The 13,942-nt window shown below is 37.9% G+C and overlaps 1 long non-coding RNA gene across 1 annotated transcript in view; it reads left to right on the top strand.

Moving 5' to 3' along the window:
• Nucleotides 1-3,970: 3,970 nt before the first annotated feature.
• LOC147518486 (uncharacterized) overlaps nucleotides 3,971-13,942 on the top strand; it is a 38,159-nt gene continuing 28,187 nt past the window's right edge. The window contains exon 1 of the long non-coding RNA XR_015214068.1: nucleotides 3,971-4,373. This is a non-coding gene — a long non-coding RNA (uncharacterized LOC147518486). The remainder of the gene's footprint in view (nucleotides 4,374-13,942) is intronic.

Raw genomic sequence — 13,942 nt, forward strand, 5'->3', positions numbered from 1 at the left:
AGAGAAGCTGGTTTGCTGGAGCATTGGAGCGCGACGAATCGGGCTAGGAGGATTCGTCGAGCTGTTCATACAGGTGAGTAGTTAGTTTTTCTACTTCACCGGTATACCGAAATCGTTTTATTTGTTATTTCTTTTTCGTCGTGTCTCGTGATTATTAAACTTCGATAAATGTCGAAAATCGGAATTTGTATTTGGAACTGTTGAACTGTGCCTTAAAACTGTCGAAGCTCTGTAAAAGCTTGCACGGTTTCGTTAATGGCGCACCACGATATCGTTTTTGTATTACGTTGATTGTTGTGTTGTTTGTTTTGTTAAATTGTGATTTGGGTCGTGTGTGGTGCTGTCGAAGCTCTCTAAACGCATTAATGGCGGCGACCGAAAAATCGCCCAGTTTATATTAAAATTGATTGTTTGGGTTTTGGTTGGGGATTTGGATGTTAGGTTATTAGTAATGGGGTTAGGAGGATTGATGGAGGAGATGAGGGATGCGAGTGTGGTGCTGTCGAGTGGAGCTTGAGACACCATTAATGGCAGCCAAGAAATCGCCAGTAATAGTTTAGGTGACTATGATGGTTGTTTTTTTGTTTTTGATTGGGTTGATGTTTGGTTGTGAGGGGGGTGTGTTTGAGGTTGGAATGAGGGCTGTTGAATGGTGGTGGAAGCCATTAATGGCGGCGGCAAGAAATTTCCTAGATCTAGTTTGGTGATGTCGGATTTAAATGATTTGGGATTTTTGTGTTTGTTAAAGTTATAGGGTTTGTGATTTGGAGCAAAACCGATGGGTTGAATTGGGTGGCCGATTGGAGGTTGTGGTGGCCGGTTTTGGTGGGCTGGTGGAGGAGAATTGGGGAAGATGAACAGTAGATGTCGGTTTGGGCCTTGGGCCGAAATGTTTTAATTTTTGTTTGGGCTTTAGTCTATTTTGTTAGTTGGGCCGAAATTTCAAGGTTTGGTTTGGGCCAAATTTCTTTTAGTGGCTAGGCCGAAATTTCAGTGGTAGTTGGGCCGAAATTTCAGTTTAATTTTCGGACCACATTAGTTATGTTGGGCCAGTTCCCTTTGTTTTATTTTTGGACCGAACCACTTAACTATTTTTGGGCCCGTTTCTAATATTGCTTGGGCCAGTCCATATAATTTAATATAGATCCAATTGGGTCAGGTAGAATAAATAAGTGGACTTTTAGACTTCCGGGTTCTAAGGTTTGGGCTTGGCGGTTAAGGTCCGAACCATTACCTTAGTCACGAGCCGTGAACCATGCACCTTTGACCTTAGCCATGAACCATGGCTATGACTCTGAACCTGTCAAACACGGAAACGCCAGTTTGACTTTGACTAGGACAGTTTGACTTTGACCATCGACCGTTGACTTTGACCTTTGACCATGGACGGTTGACTTTCACCTTTGACTTTGACTAGGACAGTTTGACTTTGACCATCGACCGTTGACTTTGACCTTTGACCATGGACGGTTGACTTTCACCTTTGACTTTGACTTGGACAGTTTGACTTTGTCAGTTTGACTTTGACCATGACATGTTGAGTTTGACCTTGACCATGAGGTGTTGACCTTTGACCGTTGACCGTTGACTTTGACTGTTGACCGTTGACTTTGACCGTTGACTGTGAATGTTGACTTTTCCAGTTTTTCATATGTTTGTTTATATGGATATATATATAGTAATAAAATACTGTCGGATATTGTATAACTTGGTTGGTAAATTATCTAATTTAGATTTGGCGCGAAGTAGTGTGTAAAGCATATTGGGCTTTGATTGTGGACCTGTGGATTGTTTAATTGTACTCACGTTTTATGTGTATATTATATGGACACATATAGTAATAAAATCTTTGTGGAAGCTTGTATAACTTTGGTTGTCATTATCTAAGAAAGATTTGACCTTGATGATTGGGTATTTTTGTTAAACAAAAGAAAGTAAGTTAAATGCGTCGACTTTTGCAACACAAAAAGCTTCGATCGTTTGGATACTGTGGAAAGAGTTGTTCCATTCGAAGATATCCCGTCGAGGAAATCCAATTTCTTTGAAATTAGGATTTTGACCGTTTTCAACCTAAATTTTCTTCTAGATAGTCTGAGATTGGGACTTCGAGTTCTACATGAAAAAGTATGTATACATACCTTAGTTTCTAAATAATTAAGTTACATGTCATTTGGATGAATGTAGAAAAAAAAAACCATAGCATTGACTATGTGGCTGATAAGAACTACGAAGGCTTGATTCCAATCTTGAAAGCTTTGGATACGTAGGCAGCTTTGAGCAAAAGTGCAGCCACTACACTATATCAATAATATATATATTAGTTTGTGTGATAACTATGTGATTATGTTAGAAATTACTGTTGTTTTGAGACTACATAAATATATATGTGGGAGATAGAAGTTGTATATGAATATAGACTTTAGTATATGTGGATATGTTTTAGACATTAGTGTGTGTGGACTTGAATTTGGGCTAATGAACTATTTGTTTACGATATTGTATATATGAGTAGGGTTATATAAATTGTATTTGTTTGATTATAAGTCTGTTTACATTTAATGATATTTAAGTGCTTGATTTGCCTTGACGCGCGAAAGTGACTCTTTGCATGTGTGGTCTATTTTGACATGAGTAATGTTAGTATAATTATAAGTGATAATAATGTTTTAATGTGTCGCCCACATCTTTAGAACTCTCCACGCCTCAGGATTTGGTAATGAAAAGAAATGTTTATGACTTGTGATGTCATGTGATAGATGGGTATTCATTGAATGTGCCATGAATGACCGGGTATTCATTGAATGTGCCATGAATGACCCAATCGTTTGGACCGCCCTATAGAGGAACTAAGGTATTCGCCCTTGCGGGTTGGTCGTATTCCTTGAATGTACGGGAATGTAGGTTTGGGTATTCCTTGAATGTGGCGGGAATGACTCAGGGCATTTATTGAATGTGCCATGAATGGCCCGTTAGTGTTATGATGGGTATTCCTTGAATGTGGCGGGAATGACCCAAGGTATTCATTGAATGTGCCATGAATGACCTGATATTTTGTTATGCCCAAAAGAGGCTTTGTGATTATGTGTATGGAAAGCCCGAGAGATGGCTGTGACTCACAAGTTACGAGTTTACAAGATGAAAGTATGTTTCCTGGAGGCGATATCCCGCTTGGGACGTATGTCTTGTAGTGGTACTCGGTGTGAGTGAGGCGCACGGATATGTGTGATTTGGCAAATGTGTGTAGTGCAAATCGTGGAGTAGGAACTAAAAGGTCAATGTGTCTTTGAATAAAGGAGTCAACAAGATAATTAATAAGCAAAGTAAAAATATTGATTTTACGTGTGATGGAGTTATTGTATGTGATGTATATGATTTCTTATGATAAATGTTTACGTGGTTTGTATGAGTTGATACTCACAAGGGATGAATGTACTCCTTGGTTGTGACTTTTCCTCGTTCTCATAAGTAGACGAGTGATACTAAAGTAAAAGTATATGAATTGTATGATGTTATGGATATGAAGTGTGACGGTGAATAATATTAGTAAATGATTGTGACTTCTATGTGACTGTGAATTGACTATAACTTGATATGTTATTACAAAACTATTAATGACTTGTGATAGTCTGAGATCTATGGTTATGCACGCAGAAACTTTATGACGTAATGATGTCATATGAATGACTACCCTTGATATAGGTATTATGATAAGTGGTATTCCCGAATATCTTGGACTAACCAAAGTTATATCAATTAGACTTAAATGTCTTAAATGAGGTTGGGTCATGAATAGAATTTTGGTGGCTGAGATAAATCAATTTATTGTGATGTCTAACTGTTTTTGCGGGAGGGTAGGATCTATTAATCTTTTCTGCAGGGACGTAAATATCCTACCCTAAGACGGCGTGTTGGCTTAAAGGTAAGGTATACCAAACTCATATTTAATTAGGTTATCATGCGTGCAGTTAATAAATGAAATGTAAGTGGTATTGTATTGTGAGTTATTTTGGAAAGTGGGAATGACGAGTACTATTATATGAGATTCTTGGAATTTGTATGTTGGGGGTGAAATCTTACTTGGGAAGAAACTACACGCCGTTTTTGGAAAACGGAACTATATTGTCTTCCAAGTTGAAATTGTTTGTAATGTTATATTATTCATTTGAAAGATTATTATATATATTTTGTTGTTAGTCTACTCATACCAGCAAATTCAATTTGCTGACCCATGTTTGCTTTGTTTTGCAACGTGGGTGTGTTCTTGGGAACATAGATGGTGGAGTGCAGTGGATGAAGACACGTGACTTGGATTTGCTCTTGGAGTCTTCTGGTTTAAGTTTTTCGAAAGTGTATAGTTTTGAATTGAAACAAAGGTAATAGAGTTGGTTAGAAAAAATTTATTTGTAAATGAAGCGTTGTTCTTTCAGTTTTAATTTGATCTTAGATTTTAAATATTGTGGTTGATAATATGTTAGTAGGTTTTGTTTCACCCTGGGTTTCCAGATGATTGAATATCAGTTTTAATTTTTCTGGAAATTTGGGGTGTGACAGCCACACTTGGGGGGAATTATGATCCAAGATTCCGAGAATCCTTGCTTCATTCCAGATGTTAGGAATGGCTGGTGCTAAAAGGGTTCTAAAAAATATTGTATTATTTGTAAGATGTATGCGTTTTACTATTGCGCCAAAGAGTGCCAATAAAGAATATTGTTTAAGATATTGTTCTGTAAGCATACTTGTAAGCAAAATTGAGGTCTTAGAAGTGTTTCGACACTATATGAATGATATGTGACATTCTTTAACAAGACGCCTCACTTGCTAAATATATATCTAAATGGTTTTCCAATTTATTGACTTTGTCATGAGAAATTGGGAAAATATGGGGGATTATGAATCTCCTTGAATTAATTAATTCAAAATTGGAAATTTGTTGAAGCATTACTCAAAAGACATCAAATGTGGTGTTTTACTCTAGGAGAGATGCATAAATTTCTTGGAAATCCTCAAAGCAAACGTGCATAGCGAGGTCCACTATGGAATCAGAATTCATAGCATTGGACAAGGCTAGAGAAGAAGCAGAGTGGCTTCGAAATTTCTTAGAGGATATTCCAAACTGGGCTAAAACACATTGCCCGTGGTGTATACGACCGTGATGACCAATCTGCTATTGGTAGAGCAGAGTAGTAGCATATAGCGGGGAAGTCTCGACATATACGTCGTAGACATAATATCGTTAGACAATTGCTCTCAAATGGAGTTATCTCAATCGACTATGTAAGGTCAAAAGATAACATTGCGGATCCGCTTACAAAAGGTTTAACAAGAGAGCAAGTAGAAAGATTATCAAGGGGAATGGGCTTAAAGCTTTTGAGATAATCAACCAAGAGTCATCATAATGGAAAAACCAACCTAGTTGACTGGAGATCCCAAGATCTAGGTTCAATGGGCCAACTGAATTATGTTTGTGACTCAGTTAGCACTGGAGAGTAATATTATACTCTAACCCATTCCTATATAAGATAGTGCATATCTGCCGCGAGAACCAGGATAATTCAAACTTTTAATGATTTACTATATCTTGGAAAGTTATGTTATCCAAGTGGAGTATTGCAGGATACTCTTTATAGAAATCACCTATGTTAGTGCGAAGTGGGGCCGCTTCTATGAGAATTTTAAAGACAAATGTCTCAAAAGCACTATCTGAAACCAAGAAGTGTTCAAGGCCAAAATGAACACAAACGTGAGAACCAACAAGATTCGAGAGGCATGCTGGCGTGAAGATGATTGTCTAGGTTTATACAAACGGCTGACAGTTCAAGGACATTAATTGAAGTCTACTGATCGTCCAATTAAATCCGATCGTCTTTCACTAAGGCAAGTTCAAGGCCTCCCATGCTACTTGACCTGATGCGGTATCTTTTCATTTGTAAAAAAACAGAATTCCGATGTTTATGATAGAAGAAGCCAAATTTTCATTCATGTGGGGGATTGTTAGAAAAAATGATTTGCTCAAATCCATTTAAATATGAATGAGTAGTTTGTCTCCCAAGTTACCCCACTTAAGATGAAATGGGTTTTCTTGAAACGATGCGTAATGTGAGAAAACCTTTTCAAAATGATGCATTTGTTTGAAACAGTGCATTATGCCGAAAAGGTGCGACCTTTCGAAATGTGCACTGGTTTGAAACAGTGTATCATGCCGAAAAGGTGCAACCTTTCGAAATAGGCACTGGTTCGAAACAGTGCTATATGCCGAAATGGTGTGTCCTTTCGAAACATGTGACTTTTCAAAGAGTTGCTTACTTTTTCCCAAGAGTCACTGTGTTGTTTCGAAAAGGCACCACTCACCTATAAATAGTGGATGAATTTGGAGAGGAAAAGAAACCAGATCACACAGAGTTCTGATCTTTCTCTTCTCCCTCTGTTCTTAGTCAAATACTATGTTGTGTTCGCTGAGTCTATAGAATTGAAGTGCTAGCTTTCTATAGAAGGAAATCCGTTCTATCTTGGGAGATAGTTTCCCATCAACCTTCAAGCACCGTGAGGGGGAAAATTTGTCTTAAGGACATAGTGTATCTACACTAGGCTCGGATTTAATTAAGAAGTACAAGACACTTACAAGACAAAAGGTTTGTATAGTTTGGTAATTGGTAAAGAGTAAGTACAATTAAGTTGTATATTCCTAACAATTGTTTTATTAAATCTAATCGTATTTTATGATTTTTTTACACAGTGGAACCTGGCCGCCATACTATATAGATTAACTTGACATAAACCATTGTTATACAGACACGTGTATTGTCACAATCTTAAAAATACGGGAGGAAAAAAACGGGAAACTAAACAAACTCTTCCACTTTCTTTTGGATTTTTTTAGGTTTTGGTCCTCCTAAATAATCAATATTTGGGGTTTGGTACTCCTAAACTAATCGATCTTGACACGCATTTATATTTTTTGGGTTTTTTAGGTTTTGGTCCTCCTAAATAATTGGTATTTGGGGTTTGGTCCTCCAAATTAACATGTGCCTCACACACGTAAGGGTATGATGAGTATTTATAAAATACCAACAATCAACTTGGTAACTTGGTTGATTGTTAGTCAGGAGGACCAAAACCTAATAAGTCGATTAGTGGAGACCAAACCTCAAATACCAATTATTTAGGAGAACCAAAACCTAAAAGACCTTTTTATATATCCACCCTCTAGGAGTCTGGATATTTCTTTTTCTTTTAGTCTCCAAAAACAAATAGTAAGTGCCAATAGGCATAAAAGCTTATGTTGGAAAAAAAATATTTGTGGTATATATGTATTAACTGCATTTTGTGATCGATTATTTATGTTAATTTAAGTTTTTAAGTATTTTCCTAGTGTTCATCTATAATTGATTAATGAGTACTCTTGAATCTTGATTAATTCATATGTTCTGAATCTCGTGTCAGCACCAAGGAGAAGTGCAAGAACAGAAGCTAAAGGAAAACCACCAACGCCTGCACAATTTTGTTTTTTCTCAAACTTTAACTGAAACAAAAACAAAATAAATGACATTTCGAAATAAATTGAGCAGTTAGGTGCATGGTGTATCAGTAGTTGGGGTGACTTCGGATCGGATCGGATCGGATTAACCTCCTTCGAAATTTTTCCAAAAAAATTTCAGAACCTAATATGCTAGCCAAATCCGATCCAATTTTTTTTCGGATTCAAAATATATTTCCAATTTCGGAACTTTCGGAAATTTCGGAATAACTCGGAAATTTCGAAATACTTGGTAAATTTTCAAAGATCTCTTTACTTTCAATTATTTTTGGAATATCATACTCCAATGTTCATTGTAGGGAGAGAAAACCATGTCTACAACACCAATGTACCAACAACAATACGCACTTGTTTATTGAGAAAACCCATTTTCATTCAAACAAGTGATCCAAGAAAAAATGAGAAAAAGAACCTGCAGCCAAAGCATTGCATTCTGTTGAGGTCTGGGTATTTGTAATGTTTCAATCTTTTTTCGTGTGTGGAAATTGAAGCGTGAAGTGTCTGCATAAATAATGGATTATGGTCTTGGACTCAAAGTAGCTTTACATAATATTCTATCTATTGGAATTTGGCTTTTGGATTGGTCTGGAAGTCATTGTATGACTCAATGACATTTTTTTTCATATCATTGTTGTTATGGCAGATGGTGTAATGACAGTAGAGTGGTCCAATTCAAGTGGGGAAGTAGCGGCTAGGTTATGTTTTTGTTTTGTTTTTGGAAGTAAAAAACTAGAAAATGAATGAACGGTCGAGATCTAATCAAGTGGATAGTGAGAGAAGTATATATTTTCGGAATAAATTGGCAATAATATCGGAAATTTCGGATCGGATCGGATTTTAGAATTATATCCAAATCCGATCCAATTTTTTTTTTCGGAATTTTCGGAAATCGGAAAATCGGCCCATGAAAACTACACCCAAAGCCAGACCAATTTCAGGTCGGATTTCGGAAAAATCGGAAATTCGGCAAAAAGAGACACCCCTAGTACTAGTTCTACGTGCTTTTTTTATTTAATCCCACAAAGTTTGTATCCCTTTTATGAAAACCCCTCTTTTCGAAAATTTTAGTGATTGTTCCAAGTTTGTCAATTTTCTATGAAAAAGACGATGGTATTTTGTATATTGGCAAATTTATCCTTATTTCAAATTTGTTAAAACCCACCATATTTAACATACGTCTTGTCTTTGTCCCATTTTCCGATCTCTCTTTCAATTTTCTCACCAATGATCTCTTGGAACACAACCATAACGCGCAAATGCTATTTCAATTTGAGAATAAGCCATTATGTTCAGTTCAAAAAATCTTCAACTCTATCTTTTCTCTTAAAGAATCAATCAAAACTTTGAACACAAGGAACCAACATGTAAAAAAAATTGTTGGAGAAAAGAAACTCAAAACCAATACCAGAAAACAAAAAACAAAGACAATAAATAATAATTTCTTCCTGAATCTAATTATTCTCTAGAGAAAATCAATCAAAAGACAAATAATCCATTTTGTGAAAAAAAATTGGAGAGATGACAAAAACAAAACTAGCTTACTTCTCTGTCTCATTCTCTAACTAAAAACAATCACGTTTCTAAAAAAACGACAGAGGAAGAAAAAACACAAACGACAAGTAAAAAATAAAGTTGTTATAGGAATTTCTTATGCAGTTGCATGGTTAATTGCTTTATGCACGCTCCAAGGACACAACATATGAATACAATATCTAGAATATTGCAATATCTGAAAAGGTCTCCAGTAAGAAGTATTTGGATGTGGAAAACTTGGCATACATCCATTACCGCCTATACAGATGATGATTGGGCAGGATGTCCAATTGATTGACGGTCTCTGGTTATTGTGCCTTTGTAGGAGGTAACTTAGTCACTTGGAAGAGCAAGAAACAGAATGTGGCGACTCGTTCTAGTGCTGAAGCCGAGTATAGGGCTATGGCTTCAACCACTAGTGAAATTATTTGGCTGCGAGCTCTTCTGAAATATTTATGTTTTGGTTTGCATTAGGCAACTACACTTTACTGTGATAATCAGGCTACAATGCATATTGCTGCTACTCCGGTGTTCCATGAGAGAACTAAGCTGATAGGATCTAGATCCTATATAGAACAATTGATCGCTTGATTGGTCGATCCACCACCTTTGATCTTTTGATTAGAAGATCTAACTACCAAACCCTAAGGCTTAAAAGAGATATTATTTATTATCCTCCGTATTACAACCTAAAGCAACCTTATATAATGGTTGAGATATGCTAAATAAGGAATCCTACTATATTAGGATTCTAATAATAAGAAAACTACTAAAATAAATATATGCCTATAGAACACGGTTTGCATGCATAGACCTAGTGGTCATGGTGCGTGTCACACTGGCTGAGTTAGGGTTTCCAACATCCCCTCGCCCTTGAGAAGAGGCTTGTCCACAAGCCTTAAATGATGGATAACGGTTCTGAATAGTAGCAGCATCTTCCCAAGTAGCTTCTACAACAGAAAAACCATCCCACTAAATTAACCACTGTAACTCGGAGTTTTGGTATCTTGAGTCCAATATTGTCATTGGTACCCAACTAAATTCATCTGCATGTACTGGTAACTCTGTAGAAACAATTGTTCTTGCTCCCAATGATTGCTTTAATGCCGAAACATGGAAAACGGGGTGTATTTTGCATGTAGTAGGTAGATCCAATTTGTAGGCAACTGCACCAATTCTACTTACTATTGAGAATGGCCCATAGAACTTTGGAGAAAGTTTTGAATACGATTGCATTGTTGCGGTGCTTTGTCGATATGGCTGGAGGCGTAAATATACCCAATCATTCATTGCAAACTCCCTTTCTGTTCTTTTAGCATCTGTATAAATCTTCATTCTGTTTTGAGCTTCAGCCATGTTAGACTTGAGTAGTGGAAGTGTGCGGTCTCTGTCTCTTAGAGTAATATCGACTGCATGAACTGGCTGTTGAGAGCTGGTATATGGGCTAAAATGGAGGGTGGTACACGGTGTAGACCGCTTCAAATGGAGTCATTTTAATTCTTTGAGTGATCGTGGTATGATACCACCATTCGGCCCAAGGAAGGTAAGTCACCCAAGTGCTTGGACGTTCTCCTGCAAAGCATCTCAAATAACATTCTAATGTGCGATTTGTGACTTCAGTTTGTCCATTTGATTGAGGGTGATAGGCAGAACTGTGATACAGTTGTGTTCCTTGTGAACAGAAAAAAGCTTCCCGGAAGGTGTTGATGAAAATCGGATCTCTATCACTGACTATTGAGCGAGATGGCCCGTGCAGTTTAACTATGTCTCGGATGAAAACATTAGCAATAGATCTTGCAGTGTAAGGATGTGCTAGGGCGCTGAAATGCGCATATTTGCTGAGTTTGTCTACTACCACAAGAATAACTGTTTTGTTGAGGGACCGTGGAAGGCCTTCAATAAAATCCATGGATATATCGAGCCAAACGTCATCAGGAATAGGTAATAGGTTGAGGGTGCCAAGAGGAGAGATTGCTTCAGCTTTATTCTTTTGACATGTCACACATTGTGCTACAAAATTTCTTCCGCTTTGCTTTCATTCCTTCCCGGTAGAAACATGTTTGCGACTTCGCCAGGCACGTGCGTAAAATCCCGAGTGTGTCCCTTTGGGGTAACATGAAACTCAAAGAGAATGTTGTCGCACCATGCAGAGTTAGGGGCAACCACTATGCGTCCTTTATAACGCAAGATGCTTTGATCAAACGTAAAAAACTTACATGCTGAGGAGTTGGCTTGGATAGCTGTAATGATTTTTTTCATTGCTGGATCGTTGGTGCATTCTTCACTAATGTCAGCAATGCCTTCAAAGTTTGGAGTAGATAGTGCAAATAGAGTATTTTCGAGAGGGAGTCTTGAGTGAGGATCAGCTGCTTTATTGAGGTTGCCTGCACGATAGCAGCGGCTTTCTACATTAGAGCAGCAAAAATGGGTTTCAAAGTTACTTGGCTACGATTTGAGTCAAAGTTATCGTGCAGGCAACCTCAATAAAGCAGCTGATCCTCTCTCAAGACTCCCTCTCGAAAATACTCTATTTGCGCTATCTACTCCAAACTTTGAAGGCATTGCTAACATCAGTGAAGAATGCACCAACGATCCATCAATGAAAAAAATCATTACAGCTATCCAAGCCAACTCCTCAGCACGTAAGTTTTTTATGTCTGATCAAAGCATCTTGCGTTATAAAGGACGCATAGTGGTTGCCCCTAACTCTGCATGGTGCGACAACATTCTCTTTGAGTTTCATGTTACCCCAGCAGCGGGACACTCAGGATTTTTACGTACTTACAAACGACTGCAAACATGTTTCTACTGGCAAGGAATGAAAGCAGCAGTGAAGAATTTTGTAGCACAATGTGTGACATGTCAAAAGAATAAAGCTGAAGCAATCTCTCCTCTTGGCACCCTCAACCTATTACCTATTCCTGATGACGTTTGGCTCGATATATCCATGGATTTTATTGAAGGCCTTCCACGGTCCCTCAACAAAACAGTTATTCTTGTGGTAGTAGACAAACTCAGCAAATATGCGCATTTCAGCGCCCTAGCACATCCTTACACTGCAAGCTCTATTGCTAATGTTTTCATTCGAGACATAGTTAAACTGCACGGGCCACCTCGCTCAATAGTCAGTGATAGAGATCTGATTTTCATCAGCACCTTCTGGGAAGCTTTTTTCTGTTCACAAGGAACACAACAACCGTGTCGCAGTCCGCCTATCACCTCAATCGGATGGACAAACTGAAGTCACAAATCGCACATTAGAATGTTATTTGAGATGCTTTGCAGGAGAACGTCCAAGCACTTGGGTGACTTACCTTCCTTGGGCCGAATGGTGGTATAATACCACGTATCACTCAACAATTAAAATGATTCCATTTGAAGCAGTCTACAGTCGTATACCACCCTCCATTTTAGCCCATATACCAGGCTCAACAGCAGTTCATGCAGTCGATATTACTCTAAGAGACAGAGACCGCACACTTCCACTACTCAAGTCTAACATGGCTGAAGCTCAAAACAGAATGAAGATTTATACAGATGCTAAAAGAACAGAAAGGGAGTTTGCAGTGAATGATTGGGTATATTTACGTCTCTAGCCATATCGACAAAGCACCGCAGCAATGCAATCGTATTCAAAACTTTCTCCAAAGTTCTATGGGCCATTCTCAATAGTAAGTAGAATTGGTGCAGTTGCCTACAAATTGGATCTACCTACTACATGCAAAATACACCCCGTGTTCCATGTTTTGGCATTAAAGCAATCATTGGGAGCAAGAACAATTGTTTCTATAGAGTTACCAGTACATGCAGATGAATTTAGTTGGGTACCAATGACAGTATTGGACTCAAGATACCAAGACTCCGAGTTACAGTGGTTAATTCAGTGGGATGGTTTTTCTGTTGAAGAAGCTACTTGGGAGGATGCTGCTACTATTCAGAACCGTTATCCATCATTTAAGGCTTGCGGACAAGCTTCTTCTCAAGGGCGAGGGGATGTTGGAAATCCTAACTCAGCCAGTGTGACACGCACCATGACCACTAGGTTTATGCATGCAAACCGTGTTCTATAGGCATATATTTATTTTAGTAGTTTTCTTATTATTAGAATCCTAATATAGTAGGATTCCTTATTCAGCATATCTCAACCATTATATAAGGTTGCTTTAGGTTGTAATACGGAGGATGATAAATAATATCTCTTTTAAGCCTTAGGGTTTGGTAGTTAGATCTTCTAATCAAAAGATCAAAGGTGGTGGATCGACCAATCAAGCGATCAATTGTTCTATATAGGATCTAGATCCTATCATCCTAAGCATATTGAGGTTGACTACCATTTTGTGCGTGAAAAGGTGAAGTTGCTAACATTGTTACTACCTCATTTGTTCGCAGTGACCAACAGCTTGCATACATTTTTACCAAGGGACTTTCAGCATCAAAGTTTCATGATATACTCGCCAAGTTGGGCTCGCTAGATATTTTCACACCAACTTGAGGGAGAGTATGAGAGAAGAAAGAGTGTGTGCCCTTCAGTTAGGCATGAACTGTTATGTTATTAGAGTCTGATTGCAACTGCCAGCACATGAAGCCTTATCCAAATCGGTTTTGGTTTTGATAACCATTAGTTCATGGAGTTGGTTATGTACTAGGACTCTATAAGTGGAGTTAGTTATCATAACCAACTACTACACATGATCCTTATCTCAATCAGTTTTAGTTTCCCTTTTACTTTAAGACTTGTATTCGATGGGAGCCTATAAATAGAATCCCGTCCTTAGAGTTTTATGATCACACATTAGAGAGAAACTTGAGAGCATAAATTACAAATTAGGTGAGCTATTTTGTGAGTGCTTTGTGTGAGATTGATTGAGAGAGACA

The sequence above is a fragment of the Coptis chinensis genome, chromosome 2 (assembly GCF_015680905.1).
Source record: "Coptis chinensis isolate HL-2020 chromosome 2, ASM1568090v1, whole genome shotgun sequence".
In the NCBI taxonomy this organism is placed as follows: domain Eukaryota; kingdom Viridiplantae; phylum Streptophyta; class Magnoliopsida; order Ranunculales; family Ranunculaceae; genus Coptis; species Coptis chinensis.